This window comes from Nothoprocta perdicaria, unplaced genomic scaffold, assembly GCF_003342845.1.
Source record: "Nothoprocta perdicaria isolate Ctin4 unplaced genomic scaffold, notPer1 scaffold_8, whole genome shotgun sequence".
Classification (NCBI taxonomy): domain Eukaryota; kingdom Metazoa; phylum Chordata; class Aves; order Tinamiformes; family Tinamidae; genus Nothoprocta; species Nothoprocta perdicaria.
In genome coordinates, this window is record NW_020456087.1 from 4,181,567 (window position 1) to 4,198,909 (window position 17,343).

A 17,343-nucleotide genomic window follows, 5' to 3' on the forward strand; every position below is an offset into this window, starting at 1 on the left:
TGGTGGCACTAGGCAATTCTCACCATGCCCTTAGTACTGTTCTTCACACCAGGAGGAAGCAGGTAGTTAGAATTGCCTCTGTAAATTCAGCACCACAACAATCTATCAAAATTCATCATTTCCTCATCAGTTAAAGTGCCATTTTCTGTGTCACATTGCTTTAGCATCCTGGAAATCTGGAAAAGGGAAGAGCATGCGTGAACATTTCTTGACCTTCTACATACATAAGCAGGCTATAATCAAATCTCACCCTTTGTATTGCTCCAAATATATTTCTTGCCAATACGTGAAAAAGATAAGATGTGCATGAGGAATTTAATCGCTGGAATGAACACAAACAATCTTTTATTGCAGTAATGCAGAGGCCCACCTCACTCATTCCATCCATACTGTACTCTGAACTGTAAACATGCTCTGTCTCCTCTAGGCCGGTCGACACGCTGACCATCAGGACTTGAGGATGTTCCTTTTTCCTCCCTACTGCTGCTTGCCAGGCCACCCTGCTCTGGCTGTCCGTTGGGATTGGTTGCATGGGGAAAGTGAGGGAGCAGCTTTGCTGAGCTATTAGTTCATGTCTGCTAAGGTTTTAAAGCAATAGCATCATAGTCGTGGAAATGCAGAAAAAAACATAATCCTCTAAATTTCTACCTATTCTAGCATTAGAGTCACTCAAAAGAACAATTTATTGAATTTTGACTTACCTGTATAGTTATTTAGTTTAAAAATATAAAGAAGAGTTCTTTCCTTTTTTCCATGTGGATTCAGCTTTATGCTCAATTTGTATGCAAAGCAAATAATTTGCCCATACTTGTAAAGGATATGCATTATCAGAACACAACACCTGCAGGACAAAAGAGAGGTTAATTTCATTGTTGCTATGAAGCAAAGGAGATCATTACAGAGCCTGCAGTAACCGAGCTCTGTGAAATAGCTGCATTAGTCATTAACTTTCCAGCACTAAATTTCATATCAAACTCAATTAACTACTACATAGCTTTTAATGACAATATATTTCAGATGCAGCTCTTGTTTACTAATAAGATTTCCTATCACGACCATCTTTGCCATTGCTTGGTTGTATTAATATTCAAGTCTTGACTTTCTACAAAGAAAATGGGGCAATGAAAAACACATTTGCTGAAATTTCTCCTTGAATTATGCTTTTAAATATTAAAATGCACTTTGGCAGTAAAAGCGAATAAGAGTTTAGAAGACCAATGTCATCTCTGCATTTTATCCCTAGCATAGATTAGAGTTGCCAAGGAAGTTACACATATTTGACCAGAACATTTCTGTTGTGTGTAAGACTTTCAAGATAAAAGTCCTTTCAATTGGAAATGTCCTTTACGTTTGTTATTTTTTATCATACAGAAACTCAAAGTTCATAACAAAAGGAGTCACAAAGTTAATATCACAAGAAAATCATTTGCATAGGTAATTAGCATAAAAGAATATAAGAACAACAACCAGATTAAGGGATCAGATCAGCCATAACCTAGAGCAAAATATTCTCTGTCGCTGTCGTGGCAACAATTCTCCTTTTTAATCTYGCTGGTTCCCACCAGCAGTTACTGTTCTATTTTGAGGAGTGGGAAGAGATCCTTAGATTCAGAAAATACCATATGTACCTTTGCCTCACTTGTTCATCCACTTTATTTGGTTTCTCTGTTTTCCATGTGCCATTGTGTCCTTTGTAAATTTTGCTGTGGAAGAAGTACAAATGAAAATGGTTAACTTTTACAGCAGTTAGATTTCTGCTTTAAAAACACTCAGTCACTCATGGTTTACTTGTGAGAACCTAGTTACAAAAGCATCTGCCATAGCAGTGCGCTCTAATTGGGAAAGAACTACAAATGATATACTCAGGATCCACAGTGGGCTAACTGGCTGGATTTGTTTTCATAGGCACAGAGAACTCGTACTCTAAAGAATTACAAAACAATAGAAAAGTTTGAGGATATAGCGGGTAAAAATGACTAACAGAGATACGGAATGAGAAGAATGGTAGAAATTAGTTTTAAAACTTGATTTTGAAAAATATTTTTTTCCTATAAAAAATAAGAAAGCTGTTAATGCTGAGGCAGAAGTTACAGAAGTTACAGGCTTCTGTAACTTCTTCCTCTACAGCCTTCTTATCTCCTTTGTTTGGTCTCATCTCCAGCATGTTTCTATCAACTGCTATGTTTTACTTTTCTGCTTTGAATTTGTGGTTGGAACAACAGAACATCAAGCAGTGAGTGAGATTTATGCTGTTTTCATTTTATTTGACTTTTTTGTAAGGAAGCTCTGAAGCCCAATGATCATTAGCATAACAAAGAAGAAAAATACCTTGGACAATAGACAAATTAATCATGATATGTTAATAATGATCACTATCAGTAGGGTTCATATTATTTATAGTGATCATGCCATAATGAGGAATGTTGGGGCAGGATCCCTCCACAGCATCTCACAGCTCTTCTGTGGAGCATTCCCTTTCATTTTCCCTGTGCTGAGGCTAGCTKGGATTACTGCTTTATCTATGCCATTACGTGGTATTGATATCCCTTCCTCATCACATCTTGTCCATAGCAAGCATCTAAAAGCAATGCCTGATGGTATAGTAAATCAAAAGAAGGACCTATATTTAGGACAACTCTCACCTAAGAATTTGGACTGCTGTAAAGAGCAATATTTATCTGAACAATAAATCTATGAGCACCATTGCAAATCTGTACAGTAGTACTGTGTCATGCATAGACAATGCATTGTATCTCATGCAAAAATTTCATGTTACACAAAAAAAGAGAAGGGAGTCCCAGACATTTTGCTGCCTGAAAGCAAAATTCATTCTAATTTAGGGTGACTCCAACCCTACCAACCCATCTCCAACCAACACCCCAAACATAAGGAAGACAGAGAACAACTCAGAGCACTCCAAAGACAACTGAGCTAGAAAATGAAATACACTCTCTCATAGAATGCAAGGGTGAGGGTATACATGTTTGTGTGTGCGTATATGTCTATTTTTTATTCTAAATCTCCTACATTATAGAAATGTTGTGCATCTTCAAAGTATTTTGACAAAAACTACAAACTTGTTTCCCTGTCTCCTCCCTTGCACTTAAGTGTATTCTGCTAAACAACATAGAAATTCACTTCATCTGTCTTGCAAATAGTGCAGTGCAATGTATTTCCAAATAGTGCAAAAAAAAGACATCCTAGGTAAACTTTAGCAACAAAAGGGAGATTTTGCCCTTGCAACCACCAGCCCAACTGCTAATCAGGTGCATGCATACACATACACACACACACACACACACACACAGAGGTTCCTCTTCACAGTGCAGCAGTATGGAGGATTTCTCACATGTCTGTTGGGAGAATCAGTTCTTTCCTACAGGGAAGAATAGTCTCATGCCTAAAAACACTGTTGCCTTGTATAAATATTTGGCAAGCTGTCTAAGCTCATAGAGGGAGATCTCCAAGGTTACACAACCTTGATACAAATTCAGAACATAACTTGAAATTGGTTATTTCTCAAAGCTTACGCAGTTTTAATTTGAAGCGTGGCCTCAGGGGTGAAAGGCCATTAAATAACCTAGTGATCCATGAAGACAATTTCAAAATGTACAGTAGGTAAAGTAATATGAGTGTTTCTGTATTTGCATGTTTAACTCRTTGCTACTAAAGAGCACTATTAAAGATCTTACTCTTTGATATAAAGTTCTTCTCTCTAGTAAACTAGTTGAGCTATTTAGTTGTATCAATCACAGATTCACTGTAAACCTTGTAGGCAGCTCTCTGGATGCTTTCTATGTTGCCATCTACCTAGCACATGTATCCTGCAACATCCTTCCTCCTCTCCAAAATCACATCGTTTAGTGCATGCCTGTAGTAAATAAATCTACATCCTTCTGAATATCTCAACATTTTTGTTTCTTACAGTGAAACAGCTAACTATAAATGAAATGAAAACATGTCGTTAGTAAGAGAATGTGATCTTCTAGGATGATGATAAGCCTATTTGTACATCTGATGAACAGTTACAGTTGATGGTAGATCCACATACTAAAAGATGTTTTTGGCCCTTGACACTATTAAACAGATGACTGACTACTGAATACATTAAATGCAAATTTAGAAAGCATGTTTACCAAGAACTTTCAGCTTTTTTATTTTAATGTTTCAGAGGAAAAAGTTGTACTACTGCATTGCAGTAAGCTTTTTCTTACGCTATAAATTTTTACATTGTAGAATCATAGAATCAGAAAAGTGCAGGTTTGAAGAGGCCTCTGGAGATGTGCTCCAAGCTTTTGTTGGAAATAGATTAGATTGCCCAAGGCCCATTCCCACCRATTGTCAATATTTCCAGTGATGGGAGATTTCACCAMTTCTCAAGACTACCTATTCTAATATCTAATTAGTCTCATGGCAATKAATTTTTTCTTATTTTGATGCTATTCAAAAGGCTACTAGGCACACTGCTGGCTCATGTCCAGCTAGCTGTCCACCAGGACCTCCAGGTCCTTGTCAGCAAAGCTACAGCCCAAAGAGTCAAAGCCCATGTCATACTGCTGCTTGGGATTATTTTGTCTCATTTGAATAATTTCAAATATTCTACTCAAGTAGACGGATATCTATAAGATTAACAGGTTTTTAGGGTTTTTTCCTTTTTTTTTTTTTTTTGCTTACCTTGTGTTAATTACAAAGCTGATTATATAAAGAATCAGACTATGAAAGTGCAGAGCTGCTGGAGTTAGAGATTAAAACCATTAAAAACATTACTTATGTCTTCCTCATATACTCAGGTATAAACAGGCCAAAAGAATTGGGATTTGAAAGGAATTTTCCCTATGTCAAATTGCCAGGTTCTAGTGAAATCTCCAGTCTGATATGCTGTCCAACACCTGAGATGACCCATGAAAGATTTTACTTCACAAAGATAAATGACCTGTACTCCCCAGGCTGGCGTTACAGTGATCTGAGGCATCAGAGAAATAATGGATTTATTCTTACTATTGTCCTGAGCTAGACTGCATTTTTCTTCTATTGATACTGGCTTTGACATGGCTTGTTGGGAACTGTCCTGCAACTTGGATTATGCAGTAAAGTGAAAAAATGTAAAGTGAAATATACAGAAGCGTACAGGAATTTACAGCATGTTTCCCTGTGACTCTAAGGGGATGGACTCAGTGACTCTAAAACATTCACATGCATCAGATGCAAAAACAGTTCTGAAATGAATATTCAATTTTAAGCATTCACAATATCTCATTAAGTGTGTGAACTGTTTGAGATTTCAGTAATAGTAAGTAATTGGGTCATCTTCATCCTTATTTCATCTTCAATTTTAAGCTATTTTATGGTTTTCAACACTTTCAGTTGTACTCCAATGTTTGTTTGGTGTGAGCATGACTATTTCCAATTTTAACTCTCTTCATCAGTTTGCAAAGTTTCAGCCTACAAATTGTTTATGGGTTTACCTGGCTGTTTATTGAACTTATACCAGGCATATTCTATTGCTTCTTTATTATTTTGTATTTTTAAGATCTTAATAACTTTAAGATCTTAGTATCTTAAATAGATACCACTTCCCTTCCTATTTCTGTTTTAACAACAGATACGTAAGTAGTTTATATGAAAAAAAATCCTCCTGAACAACCCTGAATATTTGTGAGAACATAAAACTGCTTGTGTAAATACTATATAAAAGGGTTGTAGACATGACCACATAGAAGATTCACTATTAAAACAAAMAAAMAAAAAAAATCCACAACTACCACAAAATCTGACCGTCTTCCAGCCAAATTTAATATGACCGGGAACATTACAAGAGACACCACTGTTCCAGTAGAAATACATGAACAGTAGGGAGAATGCAGAAGATCCAGAAGAATATCAAGAAGGAAAACAAAGCTGTGGCAAAAAAAAGAGATGGAAAAGACATGGTAAGATGAAAGTAAATTGATATTCTTTCTGAAAGAAGAAACATTCCATCACATCATTATAGCACTTTCTGTTGCTAATTATGGACTAGGAATAAATTTTGCCAAGTTTTGCACAAAAGCCGAACAAAAGGTAAACCTTTCTCCAAAGTAAGAATTTACAATAGTTACAGATAATTAAATATATATTTTTATATAGTAGTATTTTATTTAAACTGAGTTTGTGATTCTGTTTATCTATAGCTAAAAGTGGGTCTACAAATGGAAACTGAAGTAATCTGAACAYTTTCAGGATGTAGTCGATGCTGTAAAACAGAGAAACATAATAATTTTATTTGGCTTCTGATATGCAGTGTTCAATTCAATRTTAAGCTTTAGGTAATTTACTGGAAAAAAATTGTTTATTCATTTTACTTGTACACCAGGAAAAAAAATATTACCATAACATCTTGATTAGAATTAAATATTGAAAAATATATAATCAAATCAAACCAGAGAAACATGGAATTTTTCTGCAAGACATAATAGTTTTTTACCTGCATTTTACCATTCAGATTGGTCTTTAAACTTCAYCAAGGGAAATGGTGGTCTCTAAAAATATTGAGTATCTTTGTGAGACTAACCAATACAAACTGAAGTAAAAAACAAGAACACCAAAGCAATTTAATGATGTTCAAAACTCATGCCAGATTGTGGTTAAATCCATGTCATTGTTAGTGAAAACCTGCTACACCAAATCCTGAAAATGGTTTCACATTATGTTAAACATATATGTACACACATATATACATATTTATCCTCACCTAAAGATTATTTAATGAAAAAATAATTTTTTTACTTCATATAAGTTGGTATATCAAGATCAGGAAAAGAACATATATACTGAAAAAACATACTAGGAATCTGGATCTGGAAGTAATATGCATTCTGTTGATACCATTTACAATGTTTTCTTTATACATTTGTTTTCATCACAAGCTTTCATTCTCCATTTTTACCTTCTCTACTGCTACCTCTTGCACATTTCTGCAATAATCCCTTATTTTTTTTTCCTTTTACCTATCTCATCATAATTCATAGCTTCCTAATACACTGTCTACTGCCTCAAGAGTTTTGTGCATTGTAATAGAGCTGCCACACTCTTATCTTCCTCATTCTTTTCTTCTAAACTCATCATTTATATATGATTTTATATATAGGCTTTTGGGAACAGTAAAATATATTTCTTAGGCACTGAGGTGTTTAACAGTTATGTCTAAAATGATTTTGGGAATTCAGACCAAGATTTGCTCTTGTCAGATTCAGAATATTTGTTTTGAGACTAAAAGACTTATTTAGAAGTGAGTTTGATTATTATCTTTGGCTCGAAATAAAGGTCAGACCAGATTTTCCTATCATTACACTATTTAAACAGGTCAAAAAATCATTATCATCTGTTTCTAGATAAGTAGCCAGGTTGCAAACTGAATTTGGAAATTTTATTACTTGTGGGGGAGAGGCATTATTTAAAATTCTCTATACCGTATCAGAACRGATTTGAAATATGTTAGACAACATTCCCAATATTCCACTATTCCCCATCCACTCTGCAAATATCATTATTTCCAGACTTTTACTCCAAATGCCAGTTTTATAAGTTTTATCCAAAAGATCAGAAAGTTCCCAAAGTTAAGCAGAATGTTAAGCATGTCCATCACAGGAATGAAATACATCTAGTAACATCAACAGCGACCTTCTGCTTTTGTTTTTCAAAAGTAAAATTTAAAATGCCATTTAGATTAAAAGGAAAAATGAAACATGTCAGAAGAAAGCTTTAGTCATTCTTGTTCACACTACTGCACCTGAAAATAGTTTTTATATTCTTACAATTGGAAAAAAGAAAAAAAGGTAAATCTTGTTATTTACTTTCAAAATTCCTTTTCTCCACTGTTACCATATTTATCTTCAGTATACTTAAAGATGCACTCCATTTTGTATACCCTGTAATTTCTAACTATGTCATCTGAGCTTCTCATTTCAAAACCAATCAGCCCGCTATTCTTTCATCTGTTCCTTGCTTTTGGAAGGCTCACTATGTGTTTCTCATCAACTCTCTAGTGTTGTAGATCACAGATCCTTTCCTTGTGTCTGTTGCTTTTATCATCTCTTTAGAATCTTCCACAGAAATAAACTTTTTTTTATTGTTATAAACAAACATGTTATGTWGTCCTGTTTTTATTTGCATTTATGTGCAGTTTCTCAAGTGATTCCCCAGGAATTTCCTGATTTTTTGCTCTATTACTGTAGTAAAGCAGAAATCTGTAAGTCTCCTCTTGCACTCTGAAAGAGTATTTTATAGAGTAGATGCCACAATAACAGTTATATGTGGGACTCAAAACAGAAGATATTCATTCTTCTAATGCAATCATCCTGCAAAACAAAAGTACACTTTTCATTGTAATTACCTCTCTTTTGCACTAGGAAACCAAGCATTTAGGAGAAGAAAAGTCTGCACTAGACCTTGGAGTTTTTCTGTTTGTTTTTTTGCTYCTTTAATTTCATAATAGCAACTGCCAATAGACATTACTATAGTAAGTAAGAGGAAGTTTAAAGGTCAACATTACCCAAAGAAGGGAGCTCAMACTATACAGAAAAGAACTCATACAGAGATGATGGCCTAAATTTCTCTAAATGAAAAATCATGTAATGCCCAAGTTGTGAAGAAATAAGTCTGAATCCAAGCCTCYAGGGCTCATCAAGACTTTTGACATGTTTGTTTTTTGAAAGAAAACTAAATCATGATAAATCAGGCTGATGGGTCAGCTCATCTTACGCATCTGCAAATTCTTTGCCTTAGTCCTTTGAAACAGATCAAGCCAATCATTACATCTCTCAGACATGAAATATAAAATAGGATTTGCATTGACTTTCCCACCTTCCTCAATGCTTGATAGATATTCCCTCAAACATCTTGTAAACTTACTTTCCAAATGAACTGCTAATTAATAGTAGATACAGAAGTAAATACTTCATTTATAAAGTTAATGCTAGAGCTATTCTATAGCATATTTCATGAAGTGTCAGATAAAAAAAAAAAAAGAGAAAGAGATAGAGAGAATTCTAGCTAGCTAATTAATTCTTGCCTGACTTTTGAGTTATTAAGAGAGAAAACCAGGCTTAACAGCTTTAGGATGTGAGGAGGGGAATCCCAAACTTTATATGGGAAGAAGTCAATTAAGAGATCAAAACATTCCTGTGCCAAGCTGCTTATGGAAAATAAGTCAGACTTTTGCTATTCCAAGGGACTGCAGTCTCTCCTGAACATCTCTCAGATCTTAGAGCATACAGGCATTTATTAAATCTGGGAGAAATAAGAATGAAGGAAAAACAAAGATGGATGTTTAGATCAAAAGATCCCATTAAAGTTCCCTTCATTATGAAAGGGCAGTAAAACTCAGTGTGGTAGAACAGTCTTGATACATCTCTGTGGGATTAAACTTTAATGCCACTATTTCATTGTAGTTCAGGTTTCAAGAAACCAAAAGGCAATGTTAGCTAAATAARTGGTCCTTTACAATCAAACTGGATTGCATCCCTTTGCATGCAATTTTCTATTTTACTGTAAATTTCTATAAATATTTACAAATAGTAAACTTGGATCATTAGCATTTATAGAGGTTCCTGCATTTTAACTAACAGACATTATTCTAAATACAAAGAATTATAATGCAAATTTATCTTAGAAATCTCAGTTCAGTCAGCTAAAACAAGAAAATAAGGAAGAAGAAATTAAGCTAAAAAGAGGGACTTAAAAAGAACAATAGTTTGTATATTTGTACAACTCATATATTTCATCTGCCATCCTTTCAGTCTCTGTTTCTCCAATGTTTATCAACATTCAGCTAGTTACCTGTTTGTCCAGCTGCGTCTTCCAAAATTTGAAGAATGAGTCCCAAGTCCTTTCGAAGCCTGCCAGCCTATGCTTGCCAGCCTGACTGAAAAGGCCAGTTTATTTAGTTCTGAGAATATACGCTTTCTTCACAGTACTGAAACCTTATGGATGTATTCCAACAGAGATAGCTGAAAGCTTGTAATACAAGAGGCATGAACAACATTACCACTGYCTTCCTCCCAAGTGTAAGGGCATTGACAAATAGGCTTTGTTTAAGAGCTAAGCCTTGTCTTATCCATGGAAATAAGAGTCTGTACATTAAACAGTGTTTGTTTTAGCTTTGTTCTCATCCTCTAAATTGAAAGACTGTTCTACTATCTCTGGATTAGTCTCCAGTCCACTCAGAGTATCAAACTTCAGTTTATCAGAACATTTAGGTAACCTTATTAGTCCCYGAGAATTCAGTAACACCTGATTCTTACTTGTTGATTGGCAGTAGCATCAATCATGTGCTAAAAGTTAAGCTTTTACTGGTAATTAGAGTATACACTAGCAGATGTAAGCAGTTTTGAAACAATAAATTCTTTATTTTAAAAATATGTCTAAATATATTATAGTGTGTTAGTATTAAAACCACATTTTTAAACGAAAAAGCAACCCTTTGTGTTAAGTGTTTAGTTTTGATGTATTAACACTGAAGGCATTTGTTTATCAAAAATACTTCTCTTGAGCTCAAATATTCCTCATTTCTTTTCACATGGGGTGTAGTTTTGATCCTTTTTTGTAGTACATGTCCTGCCCAAGCTGCAGGACATATTAACATTTCATAAAGTCATTCTTAAGCATTTCATTGTGTATTGATAACAACAGACAGCTAAAAAAGCTGATCATCTCACGCCCTGCATATTCCTAGCTTACAGCTGTATCCAGGCCAGTCAACATCAACAGCTGAGAATCATAGCTTTACTATTAACAGCTTGTTTAATGAAGGAAAAACAAGATCATGAAGAGAAATTAACCCTCCCTTAAACAAACAAGGAAACAACCACAATACAACAACAGAATTGTATTCCATGCCTTGAAAACAAACTAATTTCTTGTCAATGTCGTCATGCTCACAGGAACTAAAATGTGGATGCATTAATCAGAAACATTGCAAAAGGTCTTCACTATTATGTTCATGAAAATCTTTTCATTCCTGACTGTGTGGATGGACCACAGAGAATATTCTATATACAAATTGTTTTAATTTCTGAATTTCAAAACAMATGCATTTGAAACATCTTCAAATTCAAAACAAAAATCCAAATTCATATTTTGTTCTGTTTGTTTTGTTTGTTAGTTTTTATTGGTCAGATCTTAAGAACTAAAAAGTTCAGCTGAACAAAAACAGCTCAAAACAGAAAAATGTAAAGAACAAACAGCATACAAACTGTCCACAGTATTTTATCAGACAAACACCTTAGAAAATTCCAGAATGTGAAAATGAGTCCCAGTTTGATGTTAATGCAAAATCCAACTGATAGGTTAATGATGATCCAGATCCCAATTCTATCTCACGCTACTGAAAGAATCACTTTTACCTTTTCAACTCTAAATTAGATAATTTTGTTTGTGGAATGAATAACAGTATATTAAATACTGTAACACTAATTCAAGTGTGTATTTCTGTTCATTTGCATGGCAGTACTGTAATTACAGTTTCAACTATTGCTACAACAGTTTGAAACTATTTTAGATAGCTTAACACCATCAAGTTAACCCAGTTAAGAAAAATGATTACTCAGCTTTAGAAGCTTCCTAAGGTTTTCTGTAAGGCACTTTTAGTGATTACTGCAAAGGCCTGGGTTCAAATCCAAGCTGTTATACTCTGCTATTAATGTATAGAATACTTGTAGGCACAGAGCTGGAAGCTCTGTAACTATCAGAACAGAAAAGCAGAGTTCTAGTGAGTCCTCTAATAGAAGTTGAGTGAAGAAATCTATATTTTGAGGTGGAGATTGTTAAGTTTCTAAGAGGAATTTTATGAAGTATTTGTCCATGTTAATGAGAGTGGACTTGATGATACCATTTCTCTGTGTGCTTATTCAAAATACCTATGCTGTAAACAACAGAGCTTGTTCATATACTTCCAGAGTAAGAACAGTATGGATAGATGATAGATGATGGTATGGATGGTGTGGAGGTGGTGGTGGGATTCACTGTTTGTTCCAGAAACACCTTTGGCTAACCAGAAGTTAAATCAAAGGGTTAGGCTCAAACAGAAGGTTTTATGTTTTTATTTATTTGAACAGTAAGAATGAAGCAAAGCTAATGCTCATGCCACATGTACTGGCATTTTCACAACAGAAAGCAGCCCTTCCTTTCCCTGAGGCCAACAGGTTTTTTTATTTGCCCAAGCGGTCCTGTGGTGAACCAAATTGAGAATCTGATCAAAGTTAAAATTAATCTGGGACGAAAAAGGAAAAAAAAAAAAAAAAAANAAAAAAAAAAAAAAAAAAAAAAGGCAGCTTTATCTCTGATTGGTTCCTTGATCTAGTTCAATGAGCAGCAGCACAAACATTTTTGCTAGCCCAAGGGAGGAAGCAAAGCAGGGTGAGAATAAGTTGTCAGGTAGAGAAGGAGGTCAGGACTGCTTCTTAAGGCAGTAGTACTAGCTGATAATGCACTTGAAACTACAGCTTGAGGTGTTTCTTATTTGCATTTTTTCATCAAAACCAAATCTTCATCTTCTACTCTTGATTAATAATGATGTTCCCTGAGAAAGGACTACAGGATGAATCTTTACTTATGAGTACATAAAATGCATTAGCCAAATGTTCTCCTTCCTTGAAAAGAAAAACAAAGGTTTATTGATGAAAAAAAAAAAAAAAAGATATGCTCAGTGTTCACAAACAGCAACTAAAAACCCAAAAAAAGACCAGTGCAAATAAATAAACAAATGAATAAATGTATACTGCTCCATCAGTGTAGACAAACAATTTTTATAGATGAGCTTTTAATTTATAGCATCTCCGGCTTTATAACTCCTTGAAAAATACAAGTTGTAGAAAGCTGCCACTTACAAAGTATCCTGTTTTTAAAGGCATTCATTTTATATTTGAATAGTTTGAAGGTCACTGCACATGTGCAACTATTATCCATGAAAGAGAGCTGAGTAGGAGCGAATCAACATCTTGATTTGCCCTGCTAATAACTTTTTGAGCAGTGATCCTGCCACATAACACCAAAATGCAGTTTATGTAACTCGAAAGGGAAAAGACTCAAAAAAACCCTTATYTTCAACATGAGAAATAACCTATTGATTGTGTAGCCTTAGATTCATAGTATGATTGTTGTTCTGTGGACTCCATTAGTTTAGAACTGAAAATAAGTAGATACACAGCAACTATTACTGTTTCTTCATTCAGTGCAGAGAAACAGCAGTTGAAATGAGGTAAAGATGCAGCAACATGTCATGTAGCAGTGTTTCCTACCCTGTGACAAAAGATCACTTACATGGCACAGAAATCATCTACTTTTTCACACATTCATGGATCATAGACTCCAATTAAATAGAAACGGCTTCAAATATTTGACAAGTAAGCAGACTTCATAGGTATTGTTTAAGGATACAATTTTAGGAAAACAATTCCAGCTGACCAATTGATTGTTTTAAGTGACTGGCAATATTAAAAAGAAAGAGTATTTGCTCAATTATGCATCAACAGAGAGCATTTCAGAATCCAGGGCTCACAAGGCAGCAGGATGCGATGCTTTGTTAGAGCTGTCAACAATTTGCTGCATTGCAGGCTAATGGCAGTGGTTTAGGACAGCAGTGTTAATGCTAATGTTCAAGACTCAGTCATTAACCAGTAAACTCAGATTCTAAAAAAAGACATTAATTGACCACACGGGAGTGTTAAAATGTAAAAAATATTGTCTTCTCATTTTCAACATGGATAGATTTTTGCTAGATTTTTACCTCCACCATTATAGCAAAATAACAGAATCAGAAACMGACTTTTTATGTAGCAGCCTACTCAGAGAATTGCTTATACAGATGGATGGATGAGTGCAACAAAGAAATGGTAAGTCATCATTTCTGCTTTCTCTTTTACACATATATACATAAACATATGTATATAAACACACACATATATTTTGTTTTATTTCTCAAAGCATCCTTGATGCCTGATATCCACTTGCAGATTRTTTTTAAATATTTCACAATAATTTCCTCAGATTAGATTAGAAGGCATCCATAAATCAATAAAAATGAATAGATGGTGCAAGATGACATGAAATGATGATTTTGATCAGGTTTTGTTTCCCTTCCAAACACTGATATTCAGAAAAGCATTGTTTCCTTCCCATGTTACATTTTTAGTAGTTCTCCAGCAGAGAATAAAGATTTCAAGGACAAACACACACACATGTACAGAAGATCACAGCATAGGACCAGGTGTACACAGTCAAGATTGAAAAGAGTCTTTCTGCTTAAAAGACAACCCCATTTTCTTTAAAATCTTGATGTCCATATGCGTTTCCCTAAAGCTATTTTTCTTCTCTGGGATTTCAGGTAATATTTCTCACACAAGTTTAGAGTCTTTGGAAATAGATGTTCCCACAATTTCACTAGAGTTTCCAACAACCCAATAGGTCCTTTCAAAAAAAAACACGTGGTGTACTTGAGTTCAAACTATGTTCTAATGGTCTCTTAATTAACTCAATTACTCCTGTTTGTCTTACCTAGTAGACAATGACTACTACCTTCTCCAGGGAAAAAAAAAATGAAAATGTTATTCAATTCAGATATCTGGAACAGCACATGCACATTCACCAAAGCAATAGGAAAGCTCATGTACTGAGGGTGAAAAGAAGTTTTGAGGACAGCCAGTTGCTCGACAGWTTGTTGGTACAAAACGATGTACTATGATCACTGAACCAGATGTATAATCCTGTACCACGAGCTTGAATCCTCCCTATCTGAGGTCTCATCTAGCTGGTAGGCATGTTGCTACCATATGTTTCTGTCACATAGGGGAAAGTGAGACCTGCCAATTTTGCACAGTCACATAAGAGTCACTGTGGAATATGTTCCTRTTTTTCTTACCTGAGTGATTAACTAAACTCGAAGAAGTGGAAACAAACAATAATCACTCTGCATTTATAAACTGAAAGTATGATTTTTATTTTTGGAAGGAGGGAGGATTTAAATTCAAGAGATTCCAGTGCAAAATTACTTATGATATTTGGTTTCTTGCAACTCTTCAATACAGAGCAGAGGTTGGGAGCAAAGGCCTGGCGGGGAGCAAAGGCAGTGYGGGGATGGAAGAGATCGGAAACTCCGCTCCTGAGTTGATGGCTTGAGTGAAAAGGATAGATGATGCATTCAATGGGAGGCTAAAGCACCTCAGGATCTCCTGAGGGGTATTAAAGATGACAGGTCAGTAAGTACTCTTATATTCATGGTTAGTCTGGTAGAAACCTTTCTACATAATCAATCTCTGCAATGGTTCTAAGCCAGCACCCAGGGAAATTTGGCTTTCTAATAGAGGTAATGGCTTTGAGTTGCTTTCCCCACCCAGTTAARTAGGAGCCAGGAATTGTATTAAAAAATTTCCTTCAGCCTCACCTGGGAGTCTGAGCACCTCTCACTGAATTCTCAAGCAAACCAGAAAAGAGAAGGGGAGAGAGCCTTGTGCATCTTTAGGGGATTCAAACTCTTTCTTTCCACCTGCTACCACCTCACCCCCATTTTAAATGTGCTAACATGAAAGTTACAGGGCACACTTCCTTCACGCAAAGCAAAAGATGCSTCTGTCTTCTCCCTACCTGCTCTTTGACATAGGATTTGTAGTTTATGCTACATCCTCTTACCTGAAATTGTGGCAGAATTGCATAAAAGGATGTATCTTTTATTAACGCTTCTCCGAGTCAACTTTTAAGGAGTCCCTGCATCTCTTGCAGAGGAGTAACTAACGGAGTTTAAAAAAGAAGGAAAAATGTTAAATTGCTCATAACTAAATCATGCATATGAATTCTTTTCCTGAACTTTCAGCTCCAGAGCCATCCTAGCTCCAAATATTCATAGTATAATTACTACCATTACACTGTAGGAAATGATAAATACACCTATGAATTGCACAGTACCCTTTCTGTTAACAGTATCTTTGTTATAAAACTACACAAAAACTCCAGCTACCTAAACAGGCAAAGTTTCTCTTTCTCTTTGAAAAAGAAGAGATTGTACTCATAAAAAAAAAAAAAAAAAAAAAAAGAAGAAGAAGAAAAACCTGCAGAGCCAAGTTTGCCAGCAGTACGACATAGCCTTCCAGAATCTTTACACTGGGAAAAAAATGAAACCTCTGGGCACTGAAAGACATGGCCTGTCAGTTAAACCTTCGTCCTAGCTCTTCAAACAATGATTCAGCGCATTTAAAGTATTATAGTCACATTTGTCTTAGTCGATAGCACAAGATTCAGTGAGAAGGACAAACCAAATTGAAGAGAGACTATTTCTCAGTCTCCCAAAGAGAGACATCAGTCCAATGAACAATTTACTCTCGCCTGAATTAGTCAGGAGGTCCTTCTACCAATTGTCAGCTGAGCCAATCTAGGACATAACTTGGTCAGCTAGGTACCCCTCTTGTTGTATTACAGGACAGAGGCTAAAGACAGGTTATGCATTTCTTTCAAAGTCACACAAGAGATCAAAAAATARCCTGATGCTGATACAAGAATGTCAGCTTTTCATTTTCTTTACACTATACTCTATGCTGTTTCTTTTGGGAGAAGAAACCCAAGATGAAGATGCTCTTCAAAATATTTTTGAATAAGAATTTTTAAATTTGAAAGCAATAAATATGAGTTGATTACAGTCCTGTATGTTTCCTCTCTTTCTCTCATACTTTTTTCTTATTAAACAAGAAAAGATTAACAGTTTTGGTGAGCTCATGACTACTGACACCAAAGGGAAAGCCTGGGGAAAGGCAACAAGAATGTGCATATTGCTTGGGTTATTATGCATTTACTCATGGATATATAAATAGTTTATTGAGAAAAACATACTGGAAGGATTTTCATCATTACTATCTTTTTAACTTTGAGAGTGGTTCTGAGGCATATATTTCAAATAGAAACCACTCYCATAATTTCTGAGCTGGATCATAAATGACCGCTACCAGTTCTTTGAGACACACCATCAAGAATCAACCTTCAGAAGCTGCAAAGGCTATCGCTACCAGATTTGCTGCCTTGTCATTGAAGATGTATTTTATTTCTAAATGTGATTTTCCCCCTCAGGCTTTGCTCTCTTCCTGAGTTTTATGATAGTATTTAGTGGGTAATGTGAAGTTCATTTTTGTGCAGGCAGTTTTCAGATTAAATTGCACCCATGGTATTGTATTTCCATGTTTGCATTTTTGAATTACTTATTCAAAGTAGGAAAAAAAAAATAAAATGTGTCATTGCACATATTTTAGTTAAAATCTCATTCTGTTATTGCCGATAGAGATTTCCAACAYAGTCTTTACTCTGAAGGTATTAAACATGCTACTTTCA

The 17,343-nt window shown here is 35.1% G+C and overlaps 1 long non-coding RNA gene across 1 annotated transcript; it reads right to left on the reverse strand.

Annotated features, from left to right (window-relative positions):
• Positions 1–727: 727 nt before the first annotated feature.
• Positions 728–10,209, reverse strand: LOC112958014. The gene is made up of 3 exons (XR_003251322.1): positions 9,817–10,209; positions 1,629–1,703; positions 728–841 (listed from the first exon to the last, which is right to left on the reverse strand). It is a non-coding gene; the product is annotated as an uncharacterized LOC112958014 (long non-coding RNA).
• Positions 10,210–17,343: the final 7,134 nt, after the last annotated feature.